Source organism: Gymnodraco acuticeps, unplaced genomic scaffold (assembly GCF_902827175.1).
Source record: "Gymnodraco acuticeps unplaced genomic scaffold, fGymAcu1.1, whole genome shotgun sequence".
In the NCBI taxonomy this organism is placed as follows: Eukaryota; Metazoa; Chordata; class Actinopteri; order Perciformes; family Bathydraconidae; genus Gymnodraco; species Gymnodraco acuticeps.
In genome coordinates, this window is record NW_022990558.1 from 358,331 (window position 1) to 373,823 (window position 15,493).

The 15,493-nt window shown below is 47.8% G+C and overlaps 1 pseudogene; it reads left to right on the forward strand.

The window, feature by feature from the left end:
* Positions 1-15,493, forward strand: part of LOC117553508 — a 159,070-nt pseudogene that overhangs the window by 89,942 nt on the left and 53,635 nt on the right.

The following is a 15,493-nucleotide window of genomic DNA, read 5'->3' on the forward strand; positions in this document are numbered from 1 at the left end:
AGAAAATACATCATGTACACCCACTACATTGCATGACATTTTGTGATTATGATGATGTTTATCAACCATTTCCTGTGTTGACTTGTCACAGCTACCGGAGAAACTTAAAGGGGCCCTATTCTGCTCATCATCAGGTTCATATTTGTATTTAGTGTCTACTGGGACATGTCTCCATGCTTTAATGTTCAAAAAGCTCTTTATGTTTCTCATACTGCCTGTGCTGCAGCACCTTTTTTCACCCTCTGTCTGAAACCAGAGCCCAGTCTGCTCTGATTGGTTAGCTGGCCAGCTCTGTTGTGATTGGTCAACCGCTTAGAGATGTCCCGGCCCTTAGCCTATCACGTTCTATGTGTTGGAGCGCTAGAAAATCGAAGCACGAGTGTTACATAGTGATGTCACTATGTTATTGAAGAAAACAAAGGAGTCTAATGTAGGCGCTTCAGGCAAAGGGGTTACCCCTAGATTCCACCGGGTCCGTCTGCGTCGCGTCACGGCTGCGCTGCGGTTTTGGTCTGGCCTCCTCCGGCGTCATACCCTACCGGGCGCGTTTCAGGAGCATTTCAGAAGCGGAGCGTCTTGCGTGCCGGCTCGCAGTTTTTGTTGATTTTGGCATATTTCCTGGACAGGCTACTTTGTACAGACAAAGTTAATAATAATTGTAATATCCCAGTTATAAACTACATGAATCAAAGATGTGTTGCTGTATTTTAGTGGTAAAAAAATGCATTCATCGTCATAATTATTCTATATATATAATTTACACAGTGCCTGTAAACCGGAGGAGAACGCAGGCATTTCTCCTCCTACTTGAAAGACATCGGAGGGATAGGGTCTGCAAAATTAGTTTATTTTGGGGATTGACTGGATGCTCTGACCAGTCCACTTCCTGCCCGGTGCCTCTGCAACGCCTCGCGTCGAAAATAGACTTGCATCCTATTTTGAGCGGAGCCCACCGCTGAGACGCTTCTGGGACGATTCTCAGCCGTAACGCGGCGCGTCTGGTGGAATAGCACCCATTGACTAGAGTGGCCGCGATCTCAGCGAACGCCGCGGCGCAGCCGTAACGCGGCCGTCACACGGCGCAGACGGACCCGGTGGAATCGAGGGGTTAGTGTGTTGGATAGAAACTCCCTCTGAATGCACACAAACCTATAGAACACACTACAGGAAAGGGAAAACACAAAAAAGCATAATAGTGCCTTTTTATGAACGACAACTGCAGTGAGTGTCTTATGGATGATTTCCAGGAGAGAGTAAGAGCGAGGGAGTTCACTGAGACATCCCATGGGAAGCTTTATTGACTGTTGCTCTGGAAAATAAAACACCAGTGTTACCCAAGCTCACTTTCTTTCTTTCAACCTGAAGAAAAGTTCCTCTGCTGCAAATCGAAGAGAAAATCGAACCTAGTTAGGGAAAAGTTAGAGAACATTTGGCTTCATCCATCTTTAAGTTCCTCTCCTTTATTCTTTCTTCTGTTAGAAAATTATCTTCTTCATTTCTCCTGTGCATATAGACTCTAACAAGCACTCTTCCTAACCCCTATCTTCTCTCTTTTTGTTCACACTTCACTAAACCAAAACTTCATAATTCCAGTATGCTGCGTTCCTCGACTCTTGTGTGTTTGCAGGCAGAAGGTGTGCGGCGTCTGGCTCACTCTGAGACCGTAAATCTCCAAACATATGAGCGGCAGCTCACATAATCCGTAAGGCTGCTCTCAATGTTTGGGAAAGGTGTTTCTGTTTGTGTACACTTTAATTTAAGAACTCTCAAAACAGTAGAAAGATCCCAAAGACATAATGTGATGCAACAGTTTATGTGTGTGTATTTGAATCTTTTATGTCTTTGGATTCGTTAGTGTTTCCTTCATGTTTGCGCACACATGCCTGACCAAGCTCCACGCTTGCATGCTTGTTGTCGCCTCAAGAAATCAAGCGTGCATCCGTACATTACTCAGGAGGGCTAAGCAAAACCCACGGATGCATAAGGCGATGCTTCTCACAGCACTGTGGGAGCTCATTACTGTATTCTTTGGGCTGGAAAATGTCTGTCAGTGAGGATTCATTAAAAGCCAACCTGCTGCAGCAGCTCCTGGTAGAGCTGTAATGAGAGGTCCTTCACAATTTGGGCTCCCTCGATGGTTGCAGTTGGACAGGTAAAATATTGGCGATAATCTGCATCACGGATAGAGGCTTTGATATACTTTATTAATCCCTGTGGGGAAATTGTTTCTCTGCATTTGACCCATCCTAGTGTTAGGAGCAGTATGCTGCCATTTTGAACGGCGCCCGGGGAGCAGTGTAGGGTGCCTTGCTCACCTCGGTAGCACTTGGTCTTGAACTGGTGACCTTCCAGTTATAAAGCCACAACACTAGGGCCAAAAGGGTGGGTGGAGGGAAACTAACAACATGGAGGAAAAACACAGGGAGAGGGACCAGACATTATACAAAGAGGAAAACATTTCAAAACAAAGGTGGAAAACATAAATCCAAAACCATGACAGAACCCCCCCCTCAAGGGACGGATTCCAGACATCCCAAAAAACCCTAAAAAGTCCAAAACCTCTAGAAGGGTGGGTGGAGGGGGTCCGGAGGAGGGACTCGGACGGACATTCCGGGGCAAAGCATAATCCATGGAGGGGATCTCGGCGGATGGCCTGGGGGCAAGGCAGAGTTTGAGGAGGGGGTGTCGGGCGGACGGCCCGGGGGCAAGGCAGAGTTCGAGGAGGGGGTCTCGGGCGGACGGCCCGGGGGCAAGGCAGAGTCCATGGAGGGGGTCTCGGGCGGACGGCCCGGGGGCAAGGCAGAGTTCGAGGAGTCAGGGGGCCGGGCTCGAGGGCGAAGGCCGCGCCACTCAGGGGGCCGGGCCCGGGGGCGAAGACCGCACAGCTCCGGAGGCCGGACAGGACCCGGTGTCGGCCGGACAGGCACCGGAGCCGGTGGGACAGGCGTAGGCAAGGAGTAGGCAGGGCCCCCGGCGGAAGAGTACAAGGAGTTGGCAGGACCCCCGGCGAGACAGGTGACGGCGGGGCCTCCAACGGGACAGGACACAGGGTTGGCAGGCCCCCGGCAGAAGAGTAGTCGGCGGGACCCCCAACGGGACAGGACACAGGGTTGGCAGGACCCCCGGCAGGAGAGTAGTCGGCGGGGCCCCCAACGGGACAGGACATAAGGTTAGCAGGACCCCCGGCAGAAGAGTAGTCGGTGGGGCCTCCAACGGCACAGGACATAGGGTTGGCAGGACCCCCAGCAGAAGAGTAGTCGGCGGTGCCCCCAACGGGACAGGACATAGGGTTGGCAGGACCCCCGGCAGAAGACTAGTCGGCGGGGCCTCCAACGGCACAGGACATAGGGTTGGCAGGACCCCCGGCAGAAGAGTAGTCGGCGGGGCCTCCAACGGCACAGGACATAGGGTTGGTAGGACCCCCGGCAGAAGAGTAGTCGGCGGGACCCCCAACGGGACAGGACATGGAGTTGGCAGTAGTGTTAATTTCGTCAGCTATTTTTTAATTTAGTTTTAGTCTTAGTCCTGTGTTACATTTTCTTTTTAGTTTTAGTCATATTTAGTCACCTTCATCCTGTTTTTATTTAGTCAAGTTTTAGTCGACTAAAAGTCTGAGCATTTTAGTCTTTTTTTAGTCATAGAAAACTAATTATTTTAGTCTACTTTTTGTCAATGAAAACTGTTAAGTCTTTTTTAGTCATCAGATTATATAGAACATTTCAGTCAAACTAGTCTAGCCAAAACCAATAATTTGTCATTTTAGTATATATAAATAAATAAGATTATATCTTGTCCTTATTTGATGAAAAACACAGGTTGAATGATTAAGCAGCTTTGCAGAGAGGATCTGCTCAGGTTTGTGGTGTTTTCACCAGCTGTGTTATGGCCACATTGCTTCCCTTCTGATAAAACAATGCATTTGCTTTTTTTCTCCGCCTCATTGTAGCGAAAATGGGCCCAAATATCACATCGTTTCTTTCTCCCAAGCAGTGGTGGCTTTAGACTTTTTCGTTGTCAGTCATTTTGATGGACAGGATCGTAACATTTCCGTCATAATCCATTATTATCCGTCGAGTGCACAATTTATCTCTCACTCGCGCTGACGGGGGGGGGGGTCTTCGGTTAACGCGAGTGCGACCACTGCTCCCAAGCCCTGTTGTTGCCATTTTATTTTCTGTTAAATAAGGTTAGTTAGACCATGAGTTAGACCCGAGTCTTCCTGACAGTTCACAGTGTGCCGCTGCCCGGTGTAATTCAAATCTACCGCCGCGCACAGCACGGACACACACAGCTGCTGCCCTGCCGCAGCACCGGAAATGGAACTGCTGGGAGAAAAACTGACTATCAGAGATGTAACGTTATCTTTGATAATATTTCGTCTCCTCATTTTTCGTCAACGAAAGTAAAGAGAGATTTTGGCATAGTTTTTATTTAGTAAACTACATTTTCGTCTCGTCACTTTTCGTCAACGATATTGCATGATGATTTCGTTACAGTTATTGTTTACTGCCGTCGGTGCCGTCTCGTCATCGTCTCGTTTTTGTCATGGTAAAAAAGGTCGTTGACGAACATATTTCGTCATAGTTTTAGTCAACGAAATTAACACTAGTTGGCAGGACCCCCAGCGGAACCTCCAACGGCACTTGAGTAAGGACTTGAGTAGGGACTCGAGAAGGGACTTGAGTAGGGATTGGAGAGGGGACTCAAGACGGAACTCGAGAGGGGACTCGAAAGGAGGCTTGAGAGGGAACTCGAGAGGAGACTTGAAAGGGAACTCGAGAGGTGACTCGAGCGGTGACTTGAGAAGGAACTCGAGAGGGGACCTGAGAGGGAACTTGAGAGGGGACTCGAGAGGAGACTTGAGAGGGAACTCGAGAGGAGACTCGAGAGGGGACCTGAGAAGGAACTTGAGAGGGGACTCGAGAGGTGACTTGAGATGGAACTCGAGAGGTGACTTGAGAGGGAACTCGAGAGGTGACTTGAAAGGAGGCTTGAGAGGAAACTCAAGAGGTGACTTGAGAGGAGACTTGAGAGGGAACTGGAGAGGTGACTTGAGACGGTCGGTACGCCGACAGGACACGGGGAGCTGGCGTCGGCCGGAGAGCCAACAGGAGACAAGGTGCTGGAGTCGGCCGGTACGCCGACAGGACTCGGGAGCTGGCGTCGGCCGAAGAGTCAACAGGTGACGAGGAGTCGGAGTCAAGACCATGGCTGCTGGGCCCGGTACTTGAGCCGGAACCATGGCTGGAACTGGGGCCGGAACCATGGCTGTATGGGCCGGTTCTGGAGCAGGGACCATGGCTGCTGGGGCCGGCACTGGAGCCGGAACCATGGCTGCTGGGGCCAGAACTGGGGCCGGAACCATGGCTGCTGGGGCTGGAACCATGGCTGCTGGGGCCACGGCTGGAATCCTGGCCTTGCGTCTCCTAGAGACCTTTTGGAGGCTCCGTGGACCTCCTAAGGCAAGGCGGGATCCCAAGAAGGGGTTTGAGGCTTGAGGCTGGCACTCAGGGCTGCTAGTAAACATTCTTAGCTTCTCAGACAACAAGCTCCTAAGCCAGGGCCTGCTGTCAACCTCCCTGCGTGCCTCGTTAAGGGCAGCCTCTTTGGCCTCTCTGGATGAGGCCCTCCTCCAGTCATTGAAAATACCCTCCAGATTGTATTTAAGCTCATAAAGCTCTTGGCTAAATGAAAAAACTGCTGGGTCCATACTGGTCTATTCGTACTGTCAGGTTTGGGGAAAATAGGACCCAAGTGCAGTTAAAAAATACAAAAAAAGGTTCGTTAACAAAAAGCGAGCTTTATTATAAAAAGCCGAAGGCATGAAAAAACAAGAAACTAATTAACAGAAACAAAACCGGGGAGCACGACAGACAGGAACAAACTTACATACGGGAACAGGCAGGAGACACGGACAAGCATGGGTGACAGTGACATGAAATGACGATGAACAGACATGGAGCACAGGGGAAGACAAGACGAAATACACAGAAGGGTAATCACAGGACAAGACACAGCTGGGCAGGGGAGGAGAAACACAAGGGCAACAGGTGAACACACTCAGACAATTAGACACACCAGGGAAACTAACGACAGGGAGGAAAAACACAGGGAGAGGGACCAGACATTATACAAAGAGGAAAACATTTCAAAACAAAGGTGGAAAACATAAATCCAAAACCATGATACACAATCAGACAATCAGACACACCAGGGAAACTAACGACAGGAAGAAAGACAAGACACTGGGAGAACAGAATTGCAAAATAAAACCATGACAAGACAGACCAAACTAAAACCGTGACATAAAACTAAGATTGTGACAAGCTCGCTGTCACCTGCTCGGGGTTAGAGGGCTTTCTATTCGCTCCAGAATAACATCCATTTACCTTATCTTCCCTCAGCAACACTCGCCAACTGCCGCAGCCAGCCCAGTTTTTTTTTGTCCACGTTTCTACACACTCTCCCCTTTCAAAATGTAATTAAAGCATTGTTCAGTAGTTGTTGTCCCAGGTAGACCTTTCCGAGGGCAGTCTGGGCGTATTTTTACTCTAGGTTAGTGTAGGTTTGTTCAGCGCTGCTGCCGCTCTATCTGAGGCGCTCTAGTTTTATCTTCAGGATTCAGCTTTCTTTTAGTTAAGCTTCTGTTGGCAGAGTAACATTTAAAGGCTGCTTTGTCTGAGCTAAACTGTTTATTTACTCTGCGCCTGTGTGCTTAAAGCTTTCTTTTTCAGTCCCTGTTTTGTCTCTTTGCATTGATTTCCTGAGGCCAAGTTGTTCGTTTTTGTGCCTGTGTAAATGTTTCTGTGTATTACCATGGAAGCAGCAATAGATGTCTCCGCATCATTTGTCGTTATCTTTGCAACTAACCTGGCTTTTTATTATCTTCTCATCTTGTGTCTTGCAGTCTCGCACCCCACGTGTGGCACGCCTTAGCCCGACACAGCCGGCTCTTGCTGACCAGGCCAGCAGGGTTTCCTTTGCGTCAGCTGAAAATCTGGAGACCATGTCGGAGCCTGATATGCCCATTGGCTTTAACCGGATGAACCGGCTCCGCCAGAGCCTGCCACTGGCACGCTCCTCCAGCCAGGCGAAGCTGCGAGCGCCAGGTCAGAACTCAGAACATTTTGATTAACACAATGTTTGTGCTACACTCTGCCTTCAATCATAGACATCTGTTAGCAAATACAGGAGTTAGCTTAGCATAGGTTTTCTCTCTATATATCTACATATCAGAAACAGAGTTCCCGTTAGCCGGTAATTACCGGTCTTTGACCGGTAAAATATGTTGAAGACCGGCAAATCTAAATCCCTCCAGTCAAAATGTCCGGTCAAAATAATTTCCCCTTAGCACAATACCGCATCAGTTGCGCCACTTATATGACAGACAAAAATAGACAATATATTCTAATGTCTAACATTTAATGTGGAGAAAGAGATGTCCTGTATGGGTTGATTGTGCGTTGATCTGTTGGTAATGCCTCGGGGTTCCGGTGGGCATGTAAACAAATGCATAATGCTGCGCTATACTTTGCGGCCTCACCCGGTTGAATAGCGACACTTATTGTTTAGGTGTCTTGATAAGCAGGTAGTCATATCAATAGCTAGAACTAGCTAGATCTGATCGATGGACATAAACGCGAGTAAAGTCTAATCTGACGGGAGAGAGAGATCAGCTGCTGCTGACAAGTCCACACGCAGCTCTGCATGATCACCTGCAGCGGTGAGAGGAGCAAAACACACACTTCAGGTTAGGTCATCACACGTAGCTATTTTAATTACCTCTCAAACTACCTAAACTAGTTATAGATATGTTTAGTTTTACTGTCGGGTCCCTCATTACTGGATCCGCCAGCTGCATGATACTGACGGGCTGTCAGGAGAGGGAGACACAGATTGGGCAGAGGCGGCCCTGTAGATAGATCTTTTGGGCTTGGTCATTTTTAAAGTAGCTCCCATGCTGAAAAAGTGTGGGCACCCCTTTAAGGCCATGTATAACTGAATGCATTATGTAACCCTGCATAAGCTCTAACGTGACTCTCTCTTTGAATTACTTTTCAAGAACCACCTCAACAACATTAACACTGTTAATTTATGCGTCTTCACTTAATATTACTTGAAACTCTGGTGTGAATCCTCACTGTGCTCACATTGCCTTGCTGCTTCCAGCTAATATACTGATGATAATCAAGTGTGGTTTCATGGGACTCTCTTTTATTTGTTCAGGTGTGATAGATAAGATGACACAGAAGACAACCTTAGGAGCATTGTTGGTTAGCAGAAGTTATTTTTAAAAGTTGTAAAAAAAATACACTTTTTTCTAAACATTATATAAACAGTCTTGTTTTTTGCATTATCAAATCCCCAAACATTTTGAAAAATTGTTTTTATACATAAATCAACAGAAAGTGTTGTAGGAAACATTGATTTGAATTCAGTGTCAGTGGTTGCGGGGTAAGTTTGAATATGCAAAGTGGGCGTATTCAAGCTAAAATTGGTATTTAGTTGACTATTACTCCTTTAATCAACAAAAAGATGAATATTTTTAAGGTAAAAAATATCCCTCCACTTTCTATTTTCACCCCTGACATTCAATTTCATTACCCCCCTTCAACCACCGTGGATCCCCCTCATTGCTCCTCCCCATCCATAAATGCAGGGATCTTGTTCCTCCAGCTCGGGGAGGAGACCCGCAGGGTGCACCTGACCCACGAGCTGACCAGCCTGGAGACCCTGAGGGCCCTCATCGTGCACATGTTCCCCCAGAGGCTCACCATGGCCATGCTCAGGTACGCCTGCATTCAATAAAAGTGTGTGTGTACACAAGTAATTGAACTGTATATCTTCTAAACGGATAGAGAATGATGGCAGGAAATAAAGAGGAAAAAAAAGATAGAAATCAATAAAGCCAAAGGAGGCAGAAATAGACTCAGGCAACGGGAAAACATGCATAACATCTATACTTGAGAGTTTAAACAATCATTTAGGTTTAACTGAAAACTGAATCCTCTTAATTCTTTATCTAAAAGAATGCTACATCTTATTTACACATTTTCCAAGAGAGGATAAACTAATATAAAACATGTTTGAGACAACAGCATCCAAGCTTTAAGCCTCAAAGTGGGCTTTTCCTGTAGTGTATTACTAACAGGAGCTTTATATACCTCTTTGTAGCCTACAGATTTTGATATAGGAGTTCTAACCTTTTTCCACAACAAAAATATAGTACCTTTCATACAATCAAGTAGACCAAATTGCATATAGAAAACAAATTAAATAAACAATAAAAACAACTTTTCAAGAATACAATTCTGCAATATCCAGAGAAAGCTAGTTCATAGTTAAGGGGCACAAAGCAGACGGTAATCTGGTACCTGAGTGATCTAGCTTGAACACAAAATGTAATCTCTTATATGCTGTCCGACTTCATGACTGGAATTAACTCCACATGCACACTTGACCCAATGCCCTCCAAATTTGTTAAAGAGAGCCTCCCTGCCATCTTCCAACTCATCGCCACCATCAAAGTACGTCAGTAGCAGCCATGTTAAGCGCCGTTCCAATTCTCTAAATGAAAGGAAAGGAGGTTTCAAACTTCCTTTATAACTGTTAGGGCTGTACAAGGGCGTGGAATCAAATGCACATGCAGAGACAAACAAAGTATCAAAAATAAAGTGTTTTAATGTAGACAGGTCATAACACACTGAATACATAAAGCAACAAAACAAAAACTACTAATACACTAATCTAACTCTATGGACGATAACTCTATGGACAATGACAAAAGGATTTTACGCTGGAAGGCTTGGAACACACAAGACAATCTCGCAACGAGACCGGGGAAGACGAGAACTATATATACTAGACAGACAACACCAGGTGAAGACAATTAGACAATCACAACAGTGGGAAAACAGACAAGGCAGGAAACGTACTTTAGACACATGAGGGTAGACAAGACTATCAAAAATAAAACAGGAACCTATCTAAACACATAACATGAAACCTAAACTAGGGAACAATCTTAGCAGAGCCGTCTACTAGGGCTGCACGATTTTGGAAAAAAATCTAATTGCGATTTTTCTGACAAATATTGCGATTGCGATTCGAATTGCGATATTTGTTTTTAAGCGACCCAACAGAAGTTTATTGTAAAATGCGGCCATAACTCCGGCTAGGAAGGTCGTATCAACGTACTCCCGTCTCTAGCACCCCCGCAGCCCGAGCTACGAGTGAAAAAACTAAACTTACATGAAACTTCCGTTGGGTTGCTTTAAAGTCAAGCTTCAGTTTAAGATTCACCCTGTAATAGAAACATGTGATGGAGCATTACTAACCTGACCCAGATGGTTTGTTTCACCAAACCATCTAAAGCTCCATTGGAAGCCATTTGGAAAGAGAAGGCACTTTCAGAAGCACTTGGCAGGTGATTGGATCAATCTGTCTATCACCTTCTATCATGGGCTACTTCTGATTGATTAACAATGGCTGGTACATGTGGAGCACAGCACTTCTGATTGGTGTGGATGACTGACACACAAGAAAAAAAGAAAAAAAATTGTAAATATTTTAAAAAAATATATATATTAAATCGTAGGCTTTGCGATTTGATAATCGCATCATTTAAAATCGCGATTTCGATTTAAAATCGATTAATCGTTCAGCCCTACGCACAACAGTACCCTCCCCTCTAGGGACGACACCTGACGGCCCTGGGACCTCCGGATGACACCTGTAGTAGTCCTCGATTAAGTCTTTGCCCACGATAAAACTGGACGGGACCCAGGACCGTTCTTCAGGACCGTAGCCCTCCCAATCAACCAGAAATTGACGACCTCTGCCTCGATTTCTCACTGACAGGAGACGTTTGACAGAGTACACCGGACCGCCATCAACAACATGGGGGGGGGGGGGGGGGGGGTTGGAGGGTGGAACCAGGGGACTCTCCAGAACCGGCTTGATTCGGCTGACGTGGAACGTTGGATGAACCCGTAGTGACCTGGGCAGACGGAAACGGACAGATACAGGATTGATTATTTTAGTGACAGGAAATGGACCCACAAACCTCGGAGCGAGCTTCTTTGCCAAGACCCTGAGTGGCAGATCCTTTGTGGACAACCACGCCCGCTGCCCCGGTCTGTATGTAGGTGCCGCCCGCCGCCGTTGATCCGCCACCGTCGTCATCCGGTAGCAGAGGTGGGCAAAGAGTTGCGTGCATACTCCACCCATGTCAGATGCTCGCTCCAGGTTGCAGGGTTTTGAGAAACCAGGCAGCGCAGGCACGTCTCCAGCTCCTGATTCAGCCGTTCCGGCTGTCCGTTGGACTGGGGATGATAACCTGAGGTGAGGCTGACGGACGCTCCCAGGAGGGTGCAAAACTCCTTCCTGAACCTGGAGGAAAACTGAGGACCTCGATCCGACACAATGTCTCTGGGAATACCATGAATACGGACAACATGAGTCAATAACGCCTGAGCAGTCTCTTTAGCTGACAGCAACTTTGGCATGGCAATAAAATGGACCATCTTAGAGAAACCTGTCCACTACAGTGAGGACAGTGTTACCCTTGGATGGAGGAAGACCCGAGACAAAATCCAACGAAATGTCAGACCAGGGCCTGCTGGGAACGGGGAGAGGCTGCAGCAGTCCCATCTGTGATTTTGATGACGTCTTGTTCCTGGCACAAACTACACAGGCAGCCACATATTCTGAGACATCGTTAACCAAGGAAGGCCACCAAAACCTCTGTCGAACGACAAATACGGTCCGCTTGACCCCTGGATGACAAGTGAGCAGTAATGTGTGAGACCAATGAATAACCTGTGACCGCATGGATTCAGGCACGAATAGCCTGTCCAATGGACAGCCACTAGGTTTCGGCCCCTCACCATTGACACGTTTCACCTGATCTACTATAGGCCATGTCACCACCCCAACCACACGGGAGAGTGGAAGGATTGGCTCTGGATCCTTGGCTCTGGGTCATGGAGGCGTGAGAGGACGTCAGGTTTGCCATTCTTGGACCCAGGTCTGAAAGACAATGTAAAGTCAAAACGGTTGAAAAAAAGTTGCCGCCTGGCGTGAGTTCAACCTCTTAGCTTTGCAGATGTATTGAAGGTTCTTGTGGTCGGTCCAAACCAAGAATGGCTGTGGCGCCCCCTCAAGCCAGTGCCTCCACTCCTCCAGAGCCATCTTGACTGCCAACAGCTCTCGGTTTCCGACGTCGTAGTTTCCGACGTCGTAGTTTCTCTCTGCGGGAGATAGTTTGCGAGACAAAAAGGCACAAGGATGCATCTTATGATCCCCAGCCGCTCTCTGTGAGAGAATGGCCCCCACCCCATCATTGGAGGCATCCACCTCCACAACAAACTGTCGTTGAGGATCAGGAACAGTCAGTTTGGGAGCTGTGGTAAACCTTCTTTTTAACTCATTAAAAGCCTCCTCGGCCCTGAGGCCCCACACAAAGTTAACCCCTGGTGAGGTCAGTGCATGAAGGGGAGCAGCAACAGAGCTAAAGTTCCTAATAAATCGTCTGTAGAAGTTAGCAAACCCCAACAACTGCTGTACCTTCTTCCTATTGGTGGGGGTGGCCCAGTCTGCCACTGCACTGACCTTTGCAGGGTCCATCAGGATTTGTCCAGGAGAAATGATGAACCCCAGGAATGAGACAGTTGATGCATGGAACTCACACTTCTCTGCTTTTACGAACAGGTGATTATCCAGTAGGCGCTGTAGTACTTGATGGACATGTTGCACATGAGTCTCCTTATCAGGAGAGAAGATTAAAATGTCATCCAAATACACAAAGACAAACACATTCAAAAACTCCCTGAGTACATAATTGACCAGCGCCTGGAAAACTGCTGGGGCGTTAGTTAACCCGAAAGGCATTACGAGGTACTCGTAATGTCCTGTTGGGGTATTAAATCCAGTTTTCCACTCATCCCCCTCCCTTATTCTTACCAGATGATAAGCGTTGCGTAAATCCAGTTTTGTGAACACTTTAGCATCCTGCAATAGGTCAAAAGCAGAGTCAATGAGAGGGAGGGGGTATCTGTTTTTTACCGTGATGTCATTCAGTGGACTGTAATCGATGCAGGGACGGAGAGAACCATCTTTTTTCTTCACAAAGAAGAAGCCGGCTCCGGCAGGAGAGGAAGACGGTCGGACGAGTCCTGCCTTGAGTGAGGTGTCGATGTAATCCTTCATGGACCCCTTTTCTGGAGCTGACAGGGAGTACAGACGGCCCTTGGGAATCGTGGATCCTGGCAACAAGTCTATAGCACAATCATAAGGCCGATGGGGTGGTAGTGCACTCGCCCTAGCTTTACTAAAGACTTCCTTTAGATCATGATAACATGTGGGGACCTTTGATAAATCAGGGTAATCAGAAAAATAGTCAGAAAGAGGTTCGTTGTGACAGTCTGCTTTAGAAGTGGAGATTTTCCTCAGTATCAACTTACTCTGATCGTGTACACACTTCTGTTTACACAACATTCCCCAATCTTGTACTTTCCATGACCGCCAATCAATGACAGGATTGTGCAAAAGTAACAAAGGGTAACCTAAAATGATCGGGTGTTGAGCTGATTTAAACACATGAAAAACTATGTTCTCAACATGAGTGTCATTGATTGTCATTTTACAGGTGTGGTGCAATGAGTCACTGTGAATAATAATAATAATAAATTATATTTATATAGCGCCTTTCAAGGGACCCAAGGTCGCTGTACATGGTGGACAAACAAAACAATCAACGGGCAAACCAAAGAAAGAAATAAAGGAAGCCAGGGGACCAGAAAAGGGCTAGGGCCCGAAGGCCAGGGTGAACAGGTGTGTTTTTAGTGATAATTTGAAGATGACCAGGGAGGCAGCATTACGGATCTCGGCAGGAAGTGCATTCCAGAGGGTGGGGGCCGCAACACTGAATGCCCTGTCACCAACAGTACGGAGGGGAGAGCGGGGGATGGAGAGCAGGCCCGTGTCTGAGGACCGCAGACTCCGAGAACGGGTGTAGGGATGGAGGAGGTCCGATAAGTACTAGGGGGCGAGGGTATGGAGGGACTTGTACGTGAGGATGAGTGTTTTGTATTGAATCCGGGAGTTGACCGGCAGCCAATGTAGGTGGATGAGGGTGGGGGTGATATGGTGCCATGGCTTGGTGTGGGTGAGAAGCCTGGCGGCAGAGTTCTGGACATATTGGAGCCTATCCAGGGTTTTGCTGGGAACCCCGGACAGGACTCCATTGCAATAGTCCAGACGGGATGTAATGAAGGCGTGTACCAGGGTTTCTGCCACAGAGTCAGAGAGAGAAGGCCGGATTCTGGCAATGTTTTTTAGGTGGTAGAAGGCGGATTTGGTGACAGCTTTGACATGCGCCTGGAAAGAGAGGGTGGTGTCCAGGATGACTCCCAGGTTGCGGACTTCAGTGGACGGGGAGATAGAGCAGCCGTCAATGGAGAGAAGCAGGTCTCCAACCTTCTGGAGCTGCGTCTTGGGAGCCACAATCATGAGCTCTGTTTTATTGCTGTTGATTTTGAGCAGGTTTGATGACATCCAGTTTTGTATGTCCTGTAGGCAGTTGACAAGGGATTGAGGGGGGAGCTGAGTGGACGGTTTGGTGGAGAGATAGAGCTGTGTGTCATCAGCATAAGAGTGAAAGCTGAGACCATGTTGGCGGATTATTTGACCAAGTGGGAGCATGTAGATATTGAATAGGAGGGGTCCAAGCACAGAGCCTTGAGGTACACCTTGGTTGACTGGGGCGGGAGGGGAGCTGCAGTCACTGATGGTGACAACGTTTTTCCTGTTAGACAGGTAGGACACGAACCAGGCAAGAGCTGTGTCACTGAGGCCAAGGTAGTCAGACAGGCGGCTGAGGAGGATGGAATGGGATATGGTATCGAAGGCTGCTGAGAGGTCCAGGAGGATGAGAATGCTGATGAGGCCAGAATCAGATGCGATGAGGAGGTCGTTTGTGATTTTGATGAGGGCAGTCTCAGTACTGTGATATGGTCTGAAGCCAGACTGGAGGGGTTCGTAGAGCTCATGCAGTGACATGTGGTGTTGCAGTTGTGCGGCAACTGCTCTTTCCAGGATCTTGCTCACGAATGGGAGGTTTGAGATCGGCCGGTGGTTGTTGATGTCCTCCGGGTCCAAGCCAGGCTTCTTCAGGATTGGAGAGACTGAGGCAGTTTTGAGGCAGGGTGGGACTGTGCCAGAAGACAGGGACAAGTTCACAATGTCAACAATGATGGGGAAGATGGTGGATAGAGCTGCCTTGACCAAGGCTGTGGGCATGGGGTCAAGAGAGCAGGTCGATGTCTTGGCCTTAGTAACCAGCTTGGTAATTTGGATGACATCCACTGGGGAGAAGGTGGAGAGGCAACACCTAGGTGGACGAGTAATACCTTGTGGCTGGGGTGCGGTTGAAGTAGGTGGGGGGCCAGGCACCAGAAGCTGCTGGTGGATGGAATCAACTTTTGCCTGGAAG